At 49.5% G+C, this 13895-nt stretch overlaps 2 long non-coding RNA genes across 3 annotated transcripts in view; one reads left to right on the top strand and one right to left on the bottom strand.

The window, feature by feature from the left end:
- The window catches only part of LOC140426841 (uncharacterized), a 50214-nt gene extending 39818 nt beyond the window's left edge, over nucleotides 1-10396 (bottom strand). For both annotated transcript variants that reach the window (XR_011948309.1, XR_011948308.1), the window contains exon 1: nucleotides 9926-10396. This is a non-coding gene — a long non-coding RNA (uncharacterized lncRNA). The remainder of the gene's footprint in view (nucleotides 1-9925) is intronic.
- On the top strand, nucleotides 9168-13384 carry LOC140426840 (uncharacterized). Its single transcript, XR_011948306.1, has 2 exons — nucleotides 9168-9320; nucleotides 10390-13384. It is a non-coding gene; the product is annotated as an uncharacterized lncRNA (long non-coding RNA).
- Nucleotides 13385-13895: the final 511 nt, after the last annotated feature.

Raw genomic sequence — 13895 nt, 5'->3', positions numbered from 1 at the left:
ATACGCTGTGGAGGGAGTCTCTTCCGCCTCCACCATGGTGGAGACCGTGGCGAAGGCGGAAGGAAAAGAGTGCCCCCATGGCACAGGCCTGCCCGCGGATTGGTGGGCCCCGATCGCGGGCCAGGCCACCGTGGGGGCACCCCCCGGGGCCAGATCGCCCCGTGCCCCCCCCAGGACCCCGGAGCCCGCCCGCGCCGCCTTGTCCCGCCGGTAAGAGAGGTGGTTTAATCCACGCCGGCGGGACAGGCATCCTAGCAGTGGGACTTCGGCCCATCCAGGCTGGAGAATCGCGGGTGGGGGGCCCACCAACCGGCGCGGCGCGATGCCCGCCCCCACCAAATCTCCGGTGCCGGAGAATTCGGCAACCGGCGGGGGCGGGATTCACGCCAGCCCCCGGCGATTGCCGGTCGGAGAATCTTGCCCCATACCACCGCCACCTTGAAGTGTTTATGCTGCCACACAAAGAGATAATACAGATAGCAAAACTGCCCAGCAGGGGGCGCAGAGTGCTTCCAATGTGGGAGGACACGACACTTCCAGTGGTCCTGTTAATTTAAAATAGCTAATAAATAAAGAAAATAATGGAATAACTGAAGAAAATAAGGGAATAACTAAACCAGAATAAAGACCACAAAAAGACAAATGCCATCTCAGACTTCCTTGGAGAAGTACAAGACCATTGCCAAGAGTTCTGGTCAATCACTTTAGAAGTCAAAGGATTTTGAACCCACTTTAAGGTCGATATGGCTGCTGCGATATCCATACTGGTTGACCATTTACTGTGGCTTGGCATAGTTCCTGTCCAGCCATCAAATATTAATCTCCAAGTTCCAGGGGGAACTAACGTTCAGGACAAAGGTCAGAATACAGCTATTCCACGTCACAAGAGGTAACAGACCACAGAGACCTTCTGTATTCCGCATTATCAAAGCATCTCTTTACTCAGCAGGAATGTGTGCATACAACTCTGCTTCCTATGAAAAATAGACAAAGTCTATCCACCAGATAAGCGAGAGAATTCCTCCAGGCTGGGTAAGTTAGAAAGCAAATATCACTTTTCACTGCTCCCAGATGAAATTAAATGAATGAAATGAAATGACAATCGCTTATTGTCACAAGTAGGCTTCAAGATGCCATGGTGGTGTTCCTGTTCATCCCCAGGAGGATAGCACATCCTCTACTACCAAAGGTCAAAGAAGAACTTGACCACATGCTGCTCATAGCTGTCTTTTGTAGAGGGTGCCATCTCTGCTACTCCACTACTGGGCCGATATCTGGGGTTTGAGTATCTGTGTGTGTCTCTCTCCAGCTGGCACTGAAACTTCAGAGGCCAGGGGATGCCGCACTGGGACACCTCCACGGAAGAGAGCACTGAATCAAGCCTGCCGTTTATCCCTAACCGGAAGCCTGAGGCTTATATCACACAGATATCCAGACCCCTACCAATGCCCAGGTGATTCTCTCTCTTGCCGGTGGTGCAACACCCACCCGGTTCCTACTTCGCTGGAGTAGCTTTCCCAAGAGAGAGAATAGGACACTGCTGTTTATTACCTAACCAGCAGCCTGTCCTGAGTGAATCGCTCAAGATGACCCTAGATTCTTGAACCCGGAATTAAGGTGAGGAATATTTTAACAATGACTTGGTCAGAGATCGCTGGTGAGAGATTGAAGAATTTAAACGACTCCAATTATCAGCAAATCAAGGTTTATTGCAAAACCCAGGTCAAAATCATCAAACAGAAGAAATTATAATAAAATCTTAAACTCTAACACAAACTAAGTCTATTCAGAAAGTACTATAACGGACACAACGAAAAATCTTATTGTTACACAGTTTTAGCAATGACACAGAACACAAATCAAGTCCCCTTCCCCAAAGCCTCAACCACTATCAAGATCAAGGGAGTTTCGCAAGCTGCTGCAGGGTACTTACGGTCACAGGCTGCAGAGGTCAAGTCAAAGGTGGAGAGGTCGAGCCAAGAGACCCTCAATCGAAACACAGCCCCTTTTATATTGTTTTACCTGGCCCTTTCCTGTGTTCGGCCAGCCCCTTTTGCATTGAATTGGTAAGGTTTAAAGTTCCCGCTGGTCCCGCCCCCTTTGAGCCGGTCAGAGCTGTCGACTTCCGGGTTTTCCTCCTCCTTTGCGTTGTATCAGTCCAAGTTTAAAGTTCCCGCTGGTCCCGCCCCCTTTGAGCCGGTCAGAGCTGTTTGCTTCCGGGTATTCCTCGCAGGTCCGCTCCTTCGCGTTGTATCAGTCCAAGTTTAAAGTTCCCGCTGGTCCCGCCCCCTTTGAGCCGGTCAGAGCTGTTTGCTTCCGGGTATTCCTCGCAGGTCCGCTCCTTCCATCCAGGCAGACCTGCCGCGATTTGAATTTGGCGCCGACTCCGCCCCCTCCTTCCAGTGAGTTCCTGCCGGTGGCTTCTGTCAAGATTGGAGTACCTCTCCCAGGTCCGCCTCCAACTTGGTTTTTTCTACCGCTTATCTTCAAGGGGCTTTTCCAGCGCAATGTACTGAGCCCAGACAGTCTGCTTTTTAGGATAACAAGGTTAGGCTCTCTTGTGAAGATTTTCAAAAGGTCTTCCAGCTGCTCCGGAGATGGCTGCTATTCTCACCTTGCTATGTTGATGGGGTGTTAATTGGATTCTGCTCTGGTGGAGGCCAGGTCATTTACATCTGCATGGGGCTATGACCATCCCATTGTCCTGCTTGCAGGCAGGCCCCCTGTGTATTCCCGTGCCCCTTTGTCTGTGTGTTAATCTTATCTCGTTGTCTGGCTCCTTCTTCCTTGTAGCTCCTAGGGGGGGGTTTGTAAATACCTATGCCCCTACTCAGCTCAGCGGACCAAGCCTGCTGGGAAATCTGGTTACGTTCTCTTGGCTGAAAAGTCAGTTTACAGTCTCTGGGTTTTATTCTTGGGCAGTCCAAAAAGCCGAATTGCCCGAAAACCTTACAGATGCCCCTTCGATACGTCCCTACCTGCTTGGACCGTACCGACACAGGTGAAGGGCAATCATTTCCTTTTGTGTGGACCGTAGGCCATTCCCCCAACAACATGCGAAACTACAAGTCCCAAGACAGTTCCCTTAATCTAGGCTATCCCTGATTTCATTGAAAGGGAAAGACAAGACCATACTTAATTCAAACACACAGTAACATATACACATTTCACCGGAACCCCAAACGTAAGGGTCCCTGTACATATATCACAATCAAGTAACTGAAACCCGCGAATCCATACAACTATTTACATTTGAATCTCTTTATTTCACTAAGGATCCTCTTTTCTTGGCTGCACACCGCTTCTTCCCGTTGAAGGCTCTTCATTTTTCCTCCGTCGTCGATACCTGCAGCTGAGAGGTTTAGTCCAACTGAGGCGCCAGCATAATGTACCCCCTTGTACAACATTTTCTTTGTGGGGACAAACACCAAACCATTCTCAGGCCCCCCTGGTGGTGATCGGACAGTTGTGAGGGTCGATCGGTTGGGCTGTGGGCAGGGGTCGCTTTACCTGAACCAGCAGTTCGGTAGCTTTTACAGTCATCCCTTCCCTGGGCGTTACACATCCCTCCCCACTGCGGTCAATTCATCCCGTTCCCTGGGTTCTGCCACCGCCTAACAAAAGTGATCGATGCCCCTTGTGGACATGCCTTGGTAGATCCCCATAAACACAAATAAATGCCCTGGTCAGAAGCCCACCACTTATCCCAGCAAACGGTGATCCTACCCGGTGACCCCGTGATGGTCCGGTAGGTGTTGTTGTCCAGGCGTTCCCAGTCCGAGGACCGATCCCTCATGTCCAGCCTCAGCTTCCTGGGCCACCACCATCTCCCCAAAGGAACGTCCCCCTCACAGGTTAAACACACCCGCCTGCCCTCAGTCACCCTAACCCGGTCAGTCGAAGGACTCTTCTGTCTCGCCTCTGCGTAGTTCTCCCGGTCCCACCATCGCCAAGATCATCAGCACGCTCCACATCGTCGGGTGCCCCATCTGTAAAACAGACAAAACACATCCTTGCCTCTACAGCCCTACCTACCTTAAAGTGCATGGGTTCTATCCAGCGGCAGCAGCAGCTTCCGCTTTGAAGTTGTGAAATCAACATGAAATTGCCGCAGCCTGTCTGTGGTTCTGTGTCCACAGCCCGGCTCCCCCAGGGTCCTAGTGCCTGCTGCTATCCGGCGGCAGCAGCAGCTCCCGCTTTGAAGTTGCCGCAGCCTGTCTGTGGTTCTGTGTTCACAGCCCGGCCCCACCAGGGTCCTAGTGCCTGCTGCTATCCGGCGGCAGCAGCAGCTCCCGCTTTGAAGTTGCCGCAGCCTGTCTGTGGTTCTGTGTCCACAGCCCGGCTCCACCAGGGTCCTAGTGCCTGCTGCTTCATCATTCTACCATTGCACTAGGCGCTTCTGTGATCCCACGATCCTAAATACCCACACACCACTACACCCTAATTAGAACTAGGAGGGGGAAAACGATATATACAATGCCACCCGTCTCCGGGTGGCCAAATTAACCCATGATCCTAAATAATCCACACACCACTACCCACTAATTAGAACTAGGAGGGGGAAAATGATATATACAATGCCACCCGTCTCCGGGTGGCCAAATTAAAACTGGGCCCCGCTAAACTGGGGCAGTTCACCTGTTTGGTCCAACGGCTCGGGCCAGACCGTCCCCTCCCGGGGGTTCGGGCTGCCCCTTGCCTCTCCTTCCCCAACAGGGTTCGGTGACCCCTCAGCGCTCCCTTCTACTCGGGCCCCCTTACTGCGGGACCGGGTTCTAGGGAGGTGTGATGGGGACCATCTTACCGGGGGCTTGGAGACCCGATTGCTCCTTCGTCCCCTGACTGGTTCCCAAGCCCAAGGTGATACCTCCACTTCCTCCGCCTCCTTAGCCTCTATACTAAGGCAGGCCACCTGACCCACAGGTAAGGGCTTGGGAATCGTTACTGTCCCTGGGCTGGGTGCTTGCAGCACTGTCGTTTTCTTTGGGACTGCCCCTTCGGGACAGCACCTTGTCACCGGTTGTGTGACCGTGGAGTCAGGGACCTCCCCCACCGTCGTTAATTCTACGGGGGGTTTCTCCACTACCACCCCCAGTCTTCCCCCCACCTTGCTCTTTCTTGCCCTTATGGGGTGGAACAATTTAAATTGACTGATGTGGCGTTCGCATGGGTCCCACCTTAAGGGATTTAAACTGCAAATAGCCGCTGAGGAAGCCTCCAGAATGGGACCCTGCACCTGGACCGGATCAGGGTCTGGGGCTAGAACTACCCCTGCGCTCCCTTTTTCCTGAGGCTGCTCCCTGGGTAGTCATACGGGTTCTTGTGGTGTGGGTGCGGGCAGGCCCTGGCCCGTTGCCATTGCCACCTGTCCTGAGCCTTGCAAAAGGGCTAAAATTTTACTTATCTCGATGGTTCCCGGGGCAGCTGCTCCTGCCGCCGGGGTCTGACTTTCTACTGCGGGAGCCCTCTCCTGCTTGCTAGGGTTTTTACATTCCCTCTTGAAATGCCCGGCCTTCCCACACCCGTAGCATACCGGTTTCTCGTCGGAGGTCCGGGTGCCCTCATGCTTCCACTCTCTCTTAGGGGCTGCTGGCGCGATTTCATGCACCCTACCCTTAAGGGGCTTGTCCTCACCCCTCTCCCCATTACGATATGCGAGGGTAAGTTTCCTAAGGACCTCTTCCTCATTAAGGTCCGGACTCTGCGGGTCGAACCAGTGTTCGGCCTTTGCCCTAACGTGAGGGAGACAGTTAGCTACTAGGGTCTTCAGCCAGTGGGCTGTTCTCTCATCTAAATTCTGCCTATCCGCGGGAGTCCCGCACGCCTCCACATAGACAGTCCACAGCCTGTCTGCGAACATATTTGGCGATACCCCTGGCTGCTGCTTGGTTTCCCCCACCCTCATGAAAGGGCTACCCAGATTCAAGCCCATTGCCTCCAGAACAGCAGTCCGTGTTGCCACCCATGTGTCAGGTCGTCCCCCATTCCCGGAGGTCACTGCCCTGCATAGTTGGGGATCTAGGGTCATCAGGAGCATCCTTATTTGCTCCCCCTCGTCGCATTCATTAATGCTGGCTGCCTGCTCCACCTCCATAAAATGAAGCGACGGATCCCCTTTTGGAGTTAGCCTGGGAACGTGGGCCACCATCCCCCTGAGCGCGGATGCCCCATGAGGAATGATAATGTCGCCCTCAACCAGTCCCCTATCTGCCAGCCCCGCCGGGGGACCATACCTTCTCTGCCTGACAGGGCACATCCGCCCTACCTGGGGTTCCTGCTCCTCCTCCCCACTGTCCAGCTCTCCTGCCCCATTGGGTAGCCCCCCTGTCCCCGGGCTAACTACCCATATAGGAGACGCCGCTATCTGGGGATACACCACTGACCCCCCTTGGACCTGCCCCTGACCGGGCGGTCCAAACCCTACCTGCTGACCCGGCCCCACCACCGGCATCCCAGGCAGCGGTCTGTCCCCATCCCATGGGGACCCACATACGAAACCAGGCGGACACGCCTCCAGCTGGGGGTACCCTGCCGACCCCCCTTGGACTTGCCCCTGAACGTGCAGTCCGTTCCCCGCCTGCCGACCCGGGCACGATCCCGGTGCCTCAGGAGGCGGTCTATTCCCCTTGGCCTGTGGGGAATCATCCGCTGCGAGGAGCACCTTGCCCCTTGGGAACCCCCCTGGACCTACCAGGTGTACCTGTCCCCTGACCTTGGACAAGGCCTCCTCCAACTCCGTTATTCGTGCCTGGCACGGCCCATGGGCACAGTCCCCTACTTCCTCGCGAGCCACTCGGTACGCTGCCTGGATGTCCCGGAACTTCCCCTCCAGCTTCCTACACTGCTCTGTACTCCGAGCATAGAGTTTCTGGAGCCTTCGTTCCTTTTCTTTACCCTCCACTATCTGGCAGTGGAGATAGTCCTTCTCGCACCGGTTAGACTCGCTTTCCTGTAGGCTGCCCCGTTTAAATTCTGCCAATTCCTCCCGCAGTCGTTCTGCTGCGCTCGCGCTGTCCTGTTTAAATTCTGCCAATTCCTCCCGCAGTCGTTCTGCTGCGCTCGCGCTGTCCTGTTTACTTTCTGCCAATTCCTCCCGCAGTCGTTCCGCTGCGCTAGCGCTGTCCCCTGCGCTGGCCCTCACTTCTCTCAACTCCTGCTCTAACTCTTCGACCCTTTCCTCTGTTATGACTACCTGTTGGGACAGGCAGACCAGCCAAACTGCCTTCTCCAAGTGCTTTTTATGTGCCTTACTTTCTGTCCATGCAGCCGCTGCCATTACCGGTTGCTCCGCATTGATTAGTTCTGAGATCCAAGGTTTGGTGAGGTTGACCTTTTGCCACATATACGAGCAGATTCTCTCCTCCATTTTACTTCGTTCCCTCACCCCCTCTGCCAAGTCACATACTCCAAACCACCGGGGTCCTGCCGCGGTCGCCATTGTAGAGGGTGCCATCTCTGCTACTCCACTACTGGGCCGATATCTGGGGTTTGAGTATCTGTGTGTGTCTCTCTCCAGCTGGCACTGAAACTTCAGAGGCCAGGGGATGCCGCACTGGGACACCTCCACAGAAGAGAGCACTGAATCAAGCCTGCCGTTTATCCCTAACCGGAAGCCTGAGGCTTATATCACACAGATATCCAGACCCCTACCAATGCCCAGGTGATTCTCTCTCTTGCCGGTGGTGCAACACCCACCCGGTTCCTACTTCGCTGGAGTAGCTTTCCCAAGAGAGAGAATAGGACACTGCTGTTTATTACCTAACCAGCAGCCTGTCCTGAGTGAATCGCTCAAGATGACCCTAGATTCTTGAACCCGGAATTAAGGTGAGGAATATTTTAACAATGACTTGGTCAGAGATCGCTGGTGAGAGATTGAAGAATTTAAACGACTCCAATTATCAGCAAATCAAGGTTTATTGCAAAACCCAGGTCAAAATCATCAAACAGAAGAAATTATAATAAAATCTTAAACTCTAACACAAACTAAGTCTATTCAGAAAGTACTATAACGGACACAACAAAAAATCTTATTGTTACACAGTTTTAGCAATGACACAGAACACAAATCAAGTCCCCTTCCCCAAAGCCTCAACCACTATCAAGATCAAGGGAGTTTCGCAAGCTGCTGCAGGGTACTTACGGTCACAGGCTGCAGAGGTCAAGTCAAAGGTGGAGAGGTCGAGCCAAGAGACCCTCAATCGAAACACAGCCCCTTTTATATTGTTTTACCTGGCCCTTTCCTGTGTTCGGCCAGCCCCTTTTGCATTGAATTGGTAAGGTTTAAAGTTCCCGCTGGTCCCGCCCCCTTTGAGCCGGTCAGAGCTGTCGACTTCCGGGTTTTCCTCCTCCTTTGCGTTGTATCAGTCCAAGTTTAAAGTTCCCGCTGGTCCCGCCCCCTTTGAGCCGGTCAGAGCTGTTTGCTTCCGGGTATTCCTCGCAGGTCCGCTCCTTCGCGTTGTATCAGTCCAAGTTTAAAGTTCCCGCTGGTCCCGCCCCCTTTGAGCCGGTCAGAGCTGTTTGCTTCCGGGTATTCCTCGCAGGTCCGCTCCTTCCATCCAGGCAGACCTGCCGCGATTTGAATTTGGCGCCGACTCCGCCCCCTCCTTCCAGTGAGTTCCTGCCGGTGGCTTCTGTCAAGATTGGAGTACCTCTCCCAGGTCCGCCTCCAACTTGGTTTTTTCTACCGCTTATCTTCAAGGGGCTTTTCCAGCGCAATGTACTGAGCCCAGACAGTCTGCTTTTTAGGATAACAAGGTTAGGCTCTCTTGTGAAGATTTTCAAAAGGTCTTCCAGCTGCTCCGGAGATGGCTGCTATTCTCACCTTGCTATGTTGATGGGGTGTTAATTGGATTCTGCTCTGGTGGAGGCCAGGTCATTTACATCTGCATGGGGCTATGACCATCCCATTGTCCTGCTTGCAGGCAGGCCCCCTGTGTATTCCCGTGCCCCTTTGTCTGTGTGTTAATCTTATCTCGTTGTCTGGCTCCTTCTTCCTTGTAGCTCCTAGGGGGGGGTTTGTAAATACCTATGCCCCTACTCAGCTCAGCGGACCAAGCCTGCTGGGAAATCTGGTTACGTTCTCTTGGCTGAAAAGTCAGTTTACAGTCTCTGGGTTTTATTCTTGGGCAGTCCAAAAAGCCGAATTGCCCGAAAACCTTACACTTTTGACCTGTCACACAACCAACATGGTGGAATTCCCAGCTGGTAACAGTTCCCAAAGGTGAACTCGGGCTGTGGGTGGACCTCACAAGATTAAACAAAGCACATCAACCTGGTGAAACATGCCGACAGGGTCTTCTTCGCCAAACCCGTCACTAAAAGTAGGTTTTGGCAAATATCTCTTGACCAAGGTTCCAGGCTGCTGACAACCTTTTGTGACAGATTTAGGTAATTCTGGACCTGATAATACTTTCTTACTAAGCTATGATTTAAGTTAAGCCACCAAAAGAGGGAAATCTGTTTCTGTCCTAAGACTTAGAATAGCTCTCACAAGGGGAGAATGCTTTTCCGGGTCTCAAACAGTTAAACAAGATTTCAGTTACTTTCTATGGAAAAAGTTCAGATACGTCACTCATAACTAAATCGTTACATCTGTCGGTCGTGGGTCCTAGTCATTTAAGACTTCCTAAATGAGTGTCTAGGATTTTAAACTTTGAGAGCAAGTCTGCAGTTTAATTTTTAATAAAAGTATTTTTATTGTAAAATACTCTCAATTGATATATACAGAATTGCAGAGTTAAAAATATAAATTGATTAACAGTTCTTAGTTATCTATTAAGAATATAAAACCGTTAACAGTCCTTTGTTATCTGCTAACAAACTAACTTCTCTTAAGAGAATTATATATCTGAAACATAGAAAATCTTAAAGTATCTCCTATTAATTTCTAATAAATTTCTAAGACGTTTAATAGGAACATACTTACAAAGAATCACGGGGTCTTTGTCTGACAAGGCAAGCTGTTTGAACAGACCTTTACTCACTTCAGCAGAGCCGAATGAAAAGATAACTTTTGTTAAAATGCCTTCTCTATTTATATATAAAATCCTCAATTCAGTCAAGGATTCTTCCTGTTATCTTGTCACTTAATGTTGGTTAATTGCCTATAGCCAAATGGCTAATTTGCTGTGTTATCAGCGATATGCATTTAATGATCTTAGTGTCTGCTTGACTGTCAGGTGTCTTAAGATATATTGGTGAAGAGGCGTTTGTTTAAGAGTTCTGTCTATTTTAATGTGTCCAGTTTCTTAGATCTATAGATTGTCAAAATAGACACTTTTCCAAGGGTGTTATCTTAAGTGTCAAAATATTATATAGCTAAGGAAGGATTTGTTGTTCTGTTTATCTGAGGACTTTCCTGTCTCACAGTTTACGTTTTTATAATTGCAGGGAGGTGATCTGAAGAATTTGTGATCTGTCAATTCAAGGACTCATCTCATCCTCCATTTGTCTGTAATGTCTTACTGATCCTTGGGGTCAGCTAAAGTTCTCCTGCAGCATATAGTGACGGTTTCAAAAGGCCTTTTATTTCACTTTGAATTAAAATACATGATCTGTTAATTTCTGCTGCTTATCCTGGTCCTTACTTTAAACCGAATTCTGAGGCGAACGTGCTATCCATTACGCAGGTTGGCTGTTTTTGTTTTAATCGTCCTCTTTTTCGCATCTCATCAGTCCTGGAGCTACGTGGTCTGGCAGAGTTGTGAAGGCTCCACACATTGACTTTCTCTAACATGGGGACTCTGTGGCAGAGTTGTGTAATGGATTAATACAATAGATATGCTTGTTGTGTTTGGTATTTGTTATCCAGGAAGGAATCTACTGAACTACTTGTGACTTGTCCAAGCCAGGATCTTTACTGAATCACACGTGGTAAGATAACGATCTGATACAGAGCAAGTCATCATGGAGTTTCTTTGTACTCCAATGGAACTACCCCGAGGCACCACTGTCCTCATGTACGTCTTATAACCATATCTGTGGATCACCAGAGGTGCCCCACTTATATCTGAGTGCCTTGTCACATGACCAGTGTCACAAGACCGCATGGTGGGTCTGTACTGCCACCTGCTGGTTGGAGGTCGCACCATCTACAATATTGCTGATGGGCATATCACCACAATATTAATGAGTGATGTAAACCAGTGATTTTCAAACATTTTTGCTGGCGACCCATTTTTGCAAAATAGACTCCTCTCGCGCGCGACCTACGCCACGTTATGGATTCAATAGACAATAGATTCTCCACAATTATTTTTGAAAACATCACGTTCATTGTTTGCACTTCTGTATTATTTTATTAAATAAATTTAGAGTACCCAATTAATTTTTTCCAATTAAGGGGCAACTTAGCATGGCCAATCCACCTAGTCTGCACATCTTTAGGTTGTGTGGGCGGAACCCACGCAAACACGGGGAGAATGAGCAAACTCCACACGGACAGTGACCCAGAACCGGGATCAAACCTGGGACCTCAGTGCCGTGAGGCAGCAGGGCTAACCCACTGTGCCACCGTGCTGCCCTACACTTCGGTATTATTAAATCTAAAAAATTGTGAATGAAAATGTATTTTCTATTTTTGTTGCTATTTGGAGATCTAAATAACTTGTAACAAAAATCTCTGCACAGGTCAGTGAGCAAGACTATTAATCGCAGACTTCTGAGGTGTTTGAAGGGGGAATGATGCAATTGTTGGAAACACGCCTGGATTTGGGGCTGATGGGGAAGGTGGCGGTGACTATAAGAGTGACCCAGGGAGGCAGAAAGTCTACGGCACCGGCCTTTACCTCAGCCTAATGTGGCCACACACTGCACTGTAACCAGAATTCACCCAGGGAGAAAATGGGGAAAAAGGTCAGGCGATCCCCGAGGATCATTTCTGGAGACTATTTGGAGACCCATTTTACATCATCCCGCGACCCCCATTTTGAAAAACACTGATGTAGACTATGATGTATCAGCGACATCAGCAGTCATGTGCTCGAGACTGGTTTGCAGACAGGGCAGTAATCAGATGAGACATGTCTACTCGCCTTGCATGTCTGGTACATCGTGTAAATAAACTCATTTAGAGTAACTATCTGAATCAGGCTACAGCCCTTCTTCATAAAATACACAACCTAGTACACCCATTAAACACATACCAGAAGCATGCTGAAGGTTATTATTATAAATTATGGATGAAATCCATTTAAATAACTATCAATACCAGTAACAGACCAGTAAGTTATAATTTCTGGTAAACACCAGGCCTCATTGCTCATCACAGTGCTGAATGGACAGAGACAATACAATCACTTTTATATTCAGTACATTAACTGACCAATTGTTGAATGGCTTTTTATTTTATGGCAGAAAAAAGCCACATAAATGATAAGACAGGTTCCTATAGATCAGTCAGTATCTCACACATCTGCGGCATGGTGGCACCGTGGTTAGTACTGTTTCCTCACAGCGCCAGGTTCAATTCCGGCCTTTTGTCACTGTGTGTGGGGTTTGCACGATCTTCCCATGTCTGGGTGGGTTTCCTCCGAGTGCTCCTGTTTCCTCCCACAGTCCAAAGATGTGCAGGTTAGGTGGGTTGGCCGTGATAAACTGGCCCTTAGTGTCCAGGGATATGTAGGTTAGGTTCAGGGATATAGGAATAGGACAGGGAAATGGGCTTGGGTGGAGTGTGTAGCCACTTACAACCAGAAACATGGACGTTTGCAAAGCCTAAAGGGAAATGTGGGCAATGTAAGATTCAGGTAGGCACAGAGCCTGAATGTATATTCGTGAGCAGAGAATCCAGACAGCATCGAAACCCCCAAACGATTAGCATTTTAATGGCCCATCTCCATAAGACAAAGGACTGACACTCAGGTAACCGATACAATTCCAGACATTTCTGCACCACTCCCTTTACTCAGGAAGCATAAACAACAGGGTCAATAACCACTTAGGACACGCCCAGCCATCAAGGCACCCGCCCCTTCATTGGCTCAGATCGAAGGCAGTGATCGAGAACTGCCCAATTAATGGGGTCCAAACCAAAGGACCGCCCAAAAGTGCGCGAAACCCCCAAGGATAAAGAGAGTCACTGCCATGTGTTCGACCTCTTTTGGACCTGGCGCTCCGGCAACGTCCATCTCCAACTGCAACACCACGACCAGAAGCAAGTCCAAGTTCAACGCTCGCTACCAGATGGATGAGCCCAGCTGAACAGCAGTTACTTCTCCAGACCCAGCAGATCCAGATTCAAACAAAGGCCACTGTTACTCTGACCTAAGCTGGGTTCCTGAAGTTAAGTACAGGTTGTCATAGTTGCAGGTGTAGTTTAACTCGTAGTGTTCATGTTGCATGTATAAGTAATCTTGTGTGTAAATAAAGTATTATTGAACTTGAACTAATTAGCTGGTTGTTGGGTCTTTGATCGATATCCTGTTGAACCTTGTGGTGGTATCATTTGATACCTGGCGACTCTGAAAGCATATAATATCAATATCTAGACAAAAGAAGGGCAACCTTATTGACTGCCATATTTATAGCGAGCAAAAAAGGTAGCAAGTGCTCTTTCAGAGGGCCGGTGGTGACTCGATGGGTCAAATGGCCTCCTTCTGGACTGTAGGGATTCTATGGTTCTATGATTCTGTGTGTTGGGTTGACATACTGATGCAGTCCAATGGATTTGAAGATCTACAACAGCATAAATAAAGTTCTTAACTTAAGGAACTAAAACAATAAAGTTCACACTACTTGTTACAAGTCACAAGTTACTGAAATGTGCACCAATCACTAGTTTGGTGCATAGGTACAAAAGATAAATCGAGAAGATGAATGGAATGTTGATTTTTGTCTCAAAGAGGCTGGAAAAATGAGGTAATGGTGCTTCAGTCCGACAGAGACTTGGCTGATTA

This window comes from Scyliorhinus torazame, chromosome 7 (assembly GCF_047496885.1).
Source record: "Scyliorhinus torazame isolate Kashiwa2021f chromosome 7, sScyTor2.1, whole genome shotgun sequence".
Taxonomy (NCBI): domain Eukaryota; kingdom Metazoa; phylum Chordata; class Chondrichthyes; order Carcharhiniformes; family Scyliorhinidae; genus Scyliorhinus; species Scyliorhinus torazame.
This window is presented reverse-complemented; position numbering and strand designations above follow the sequence as displayed.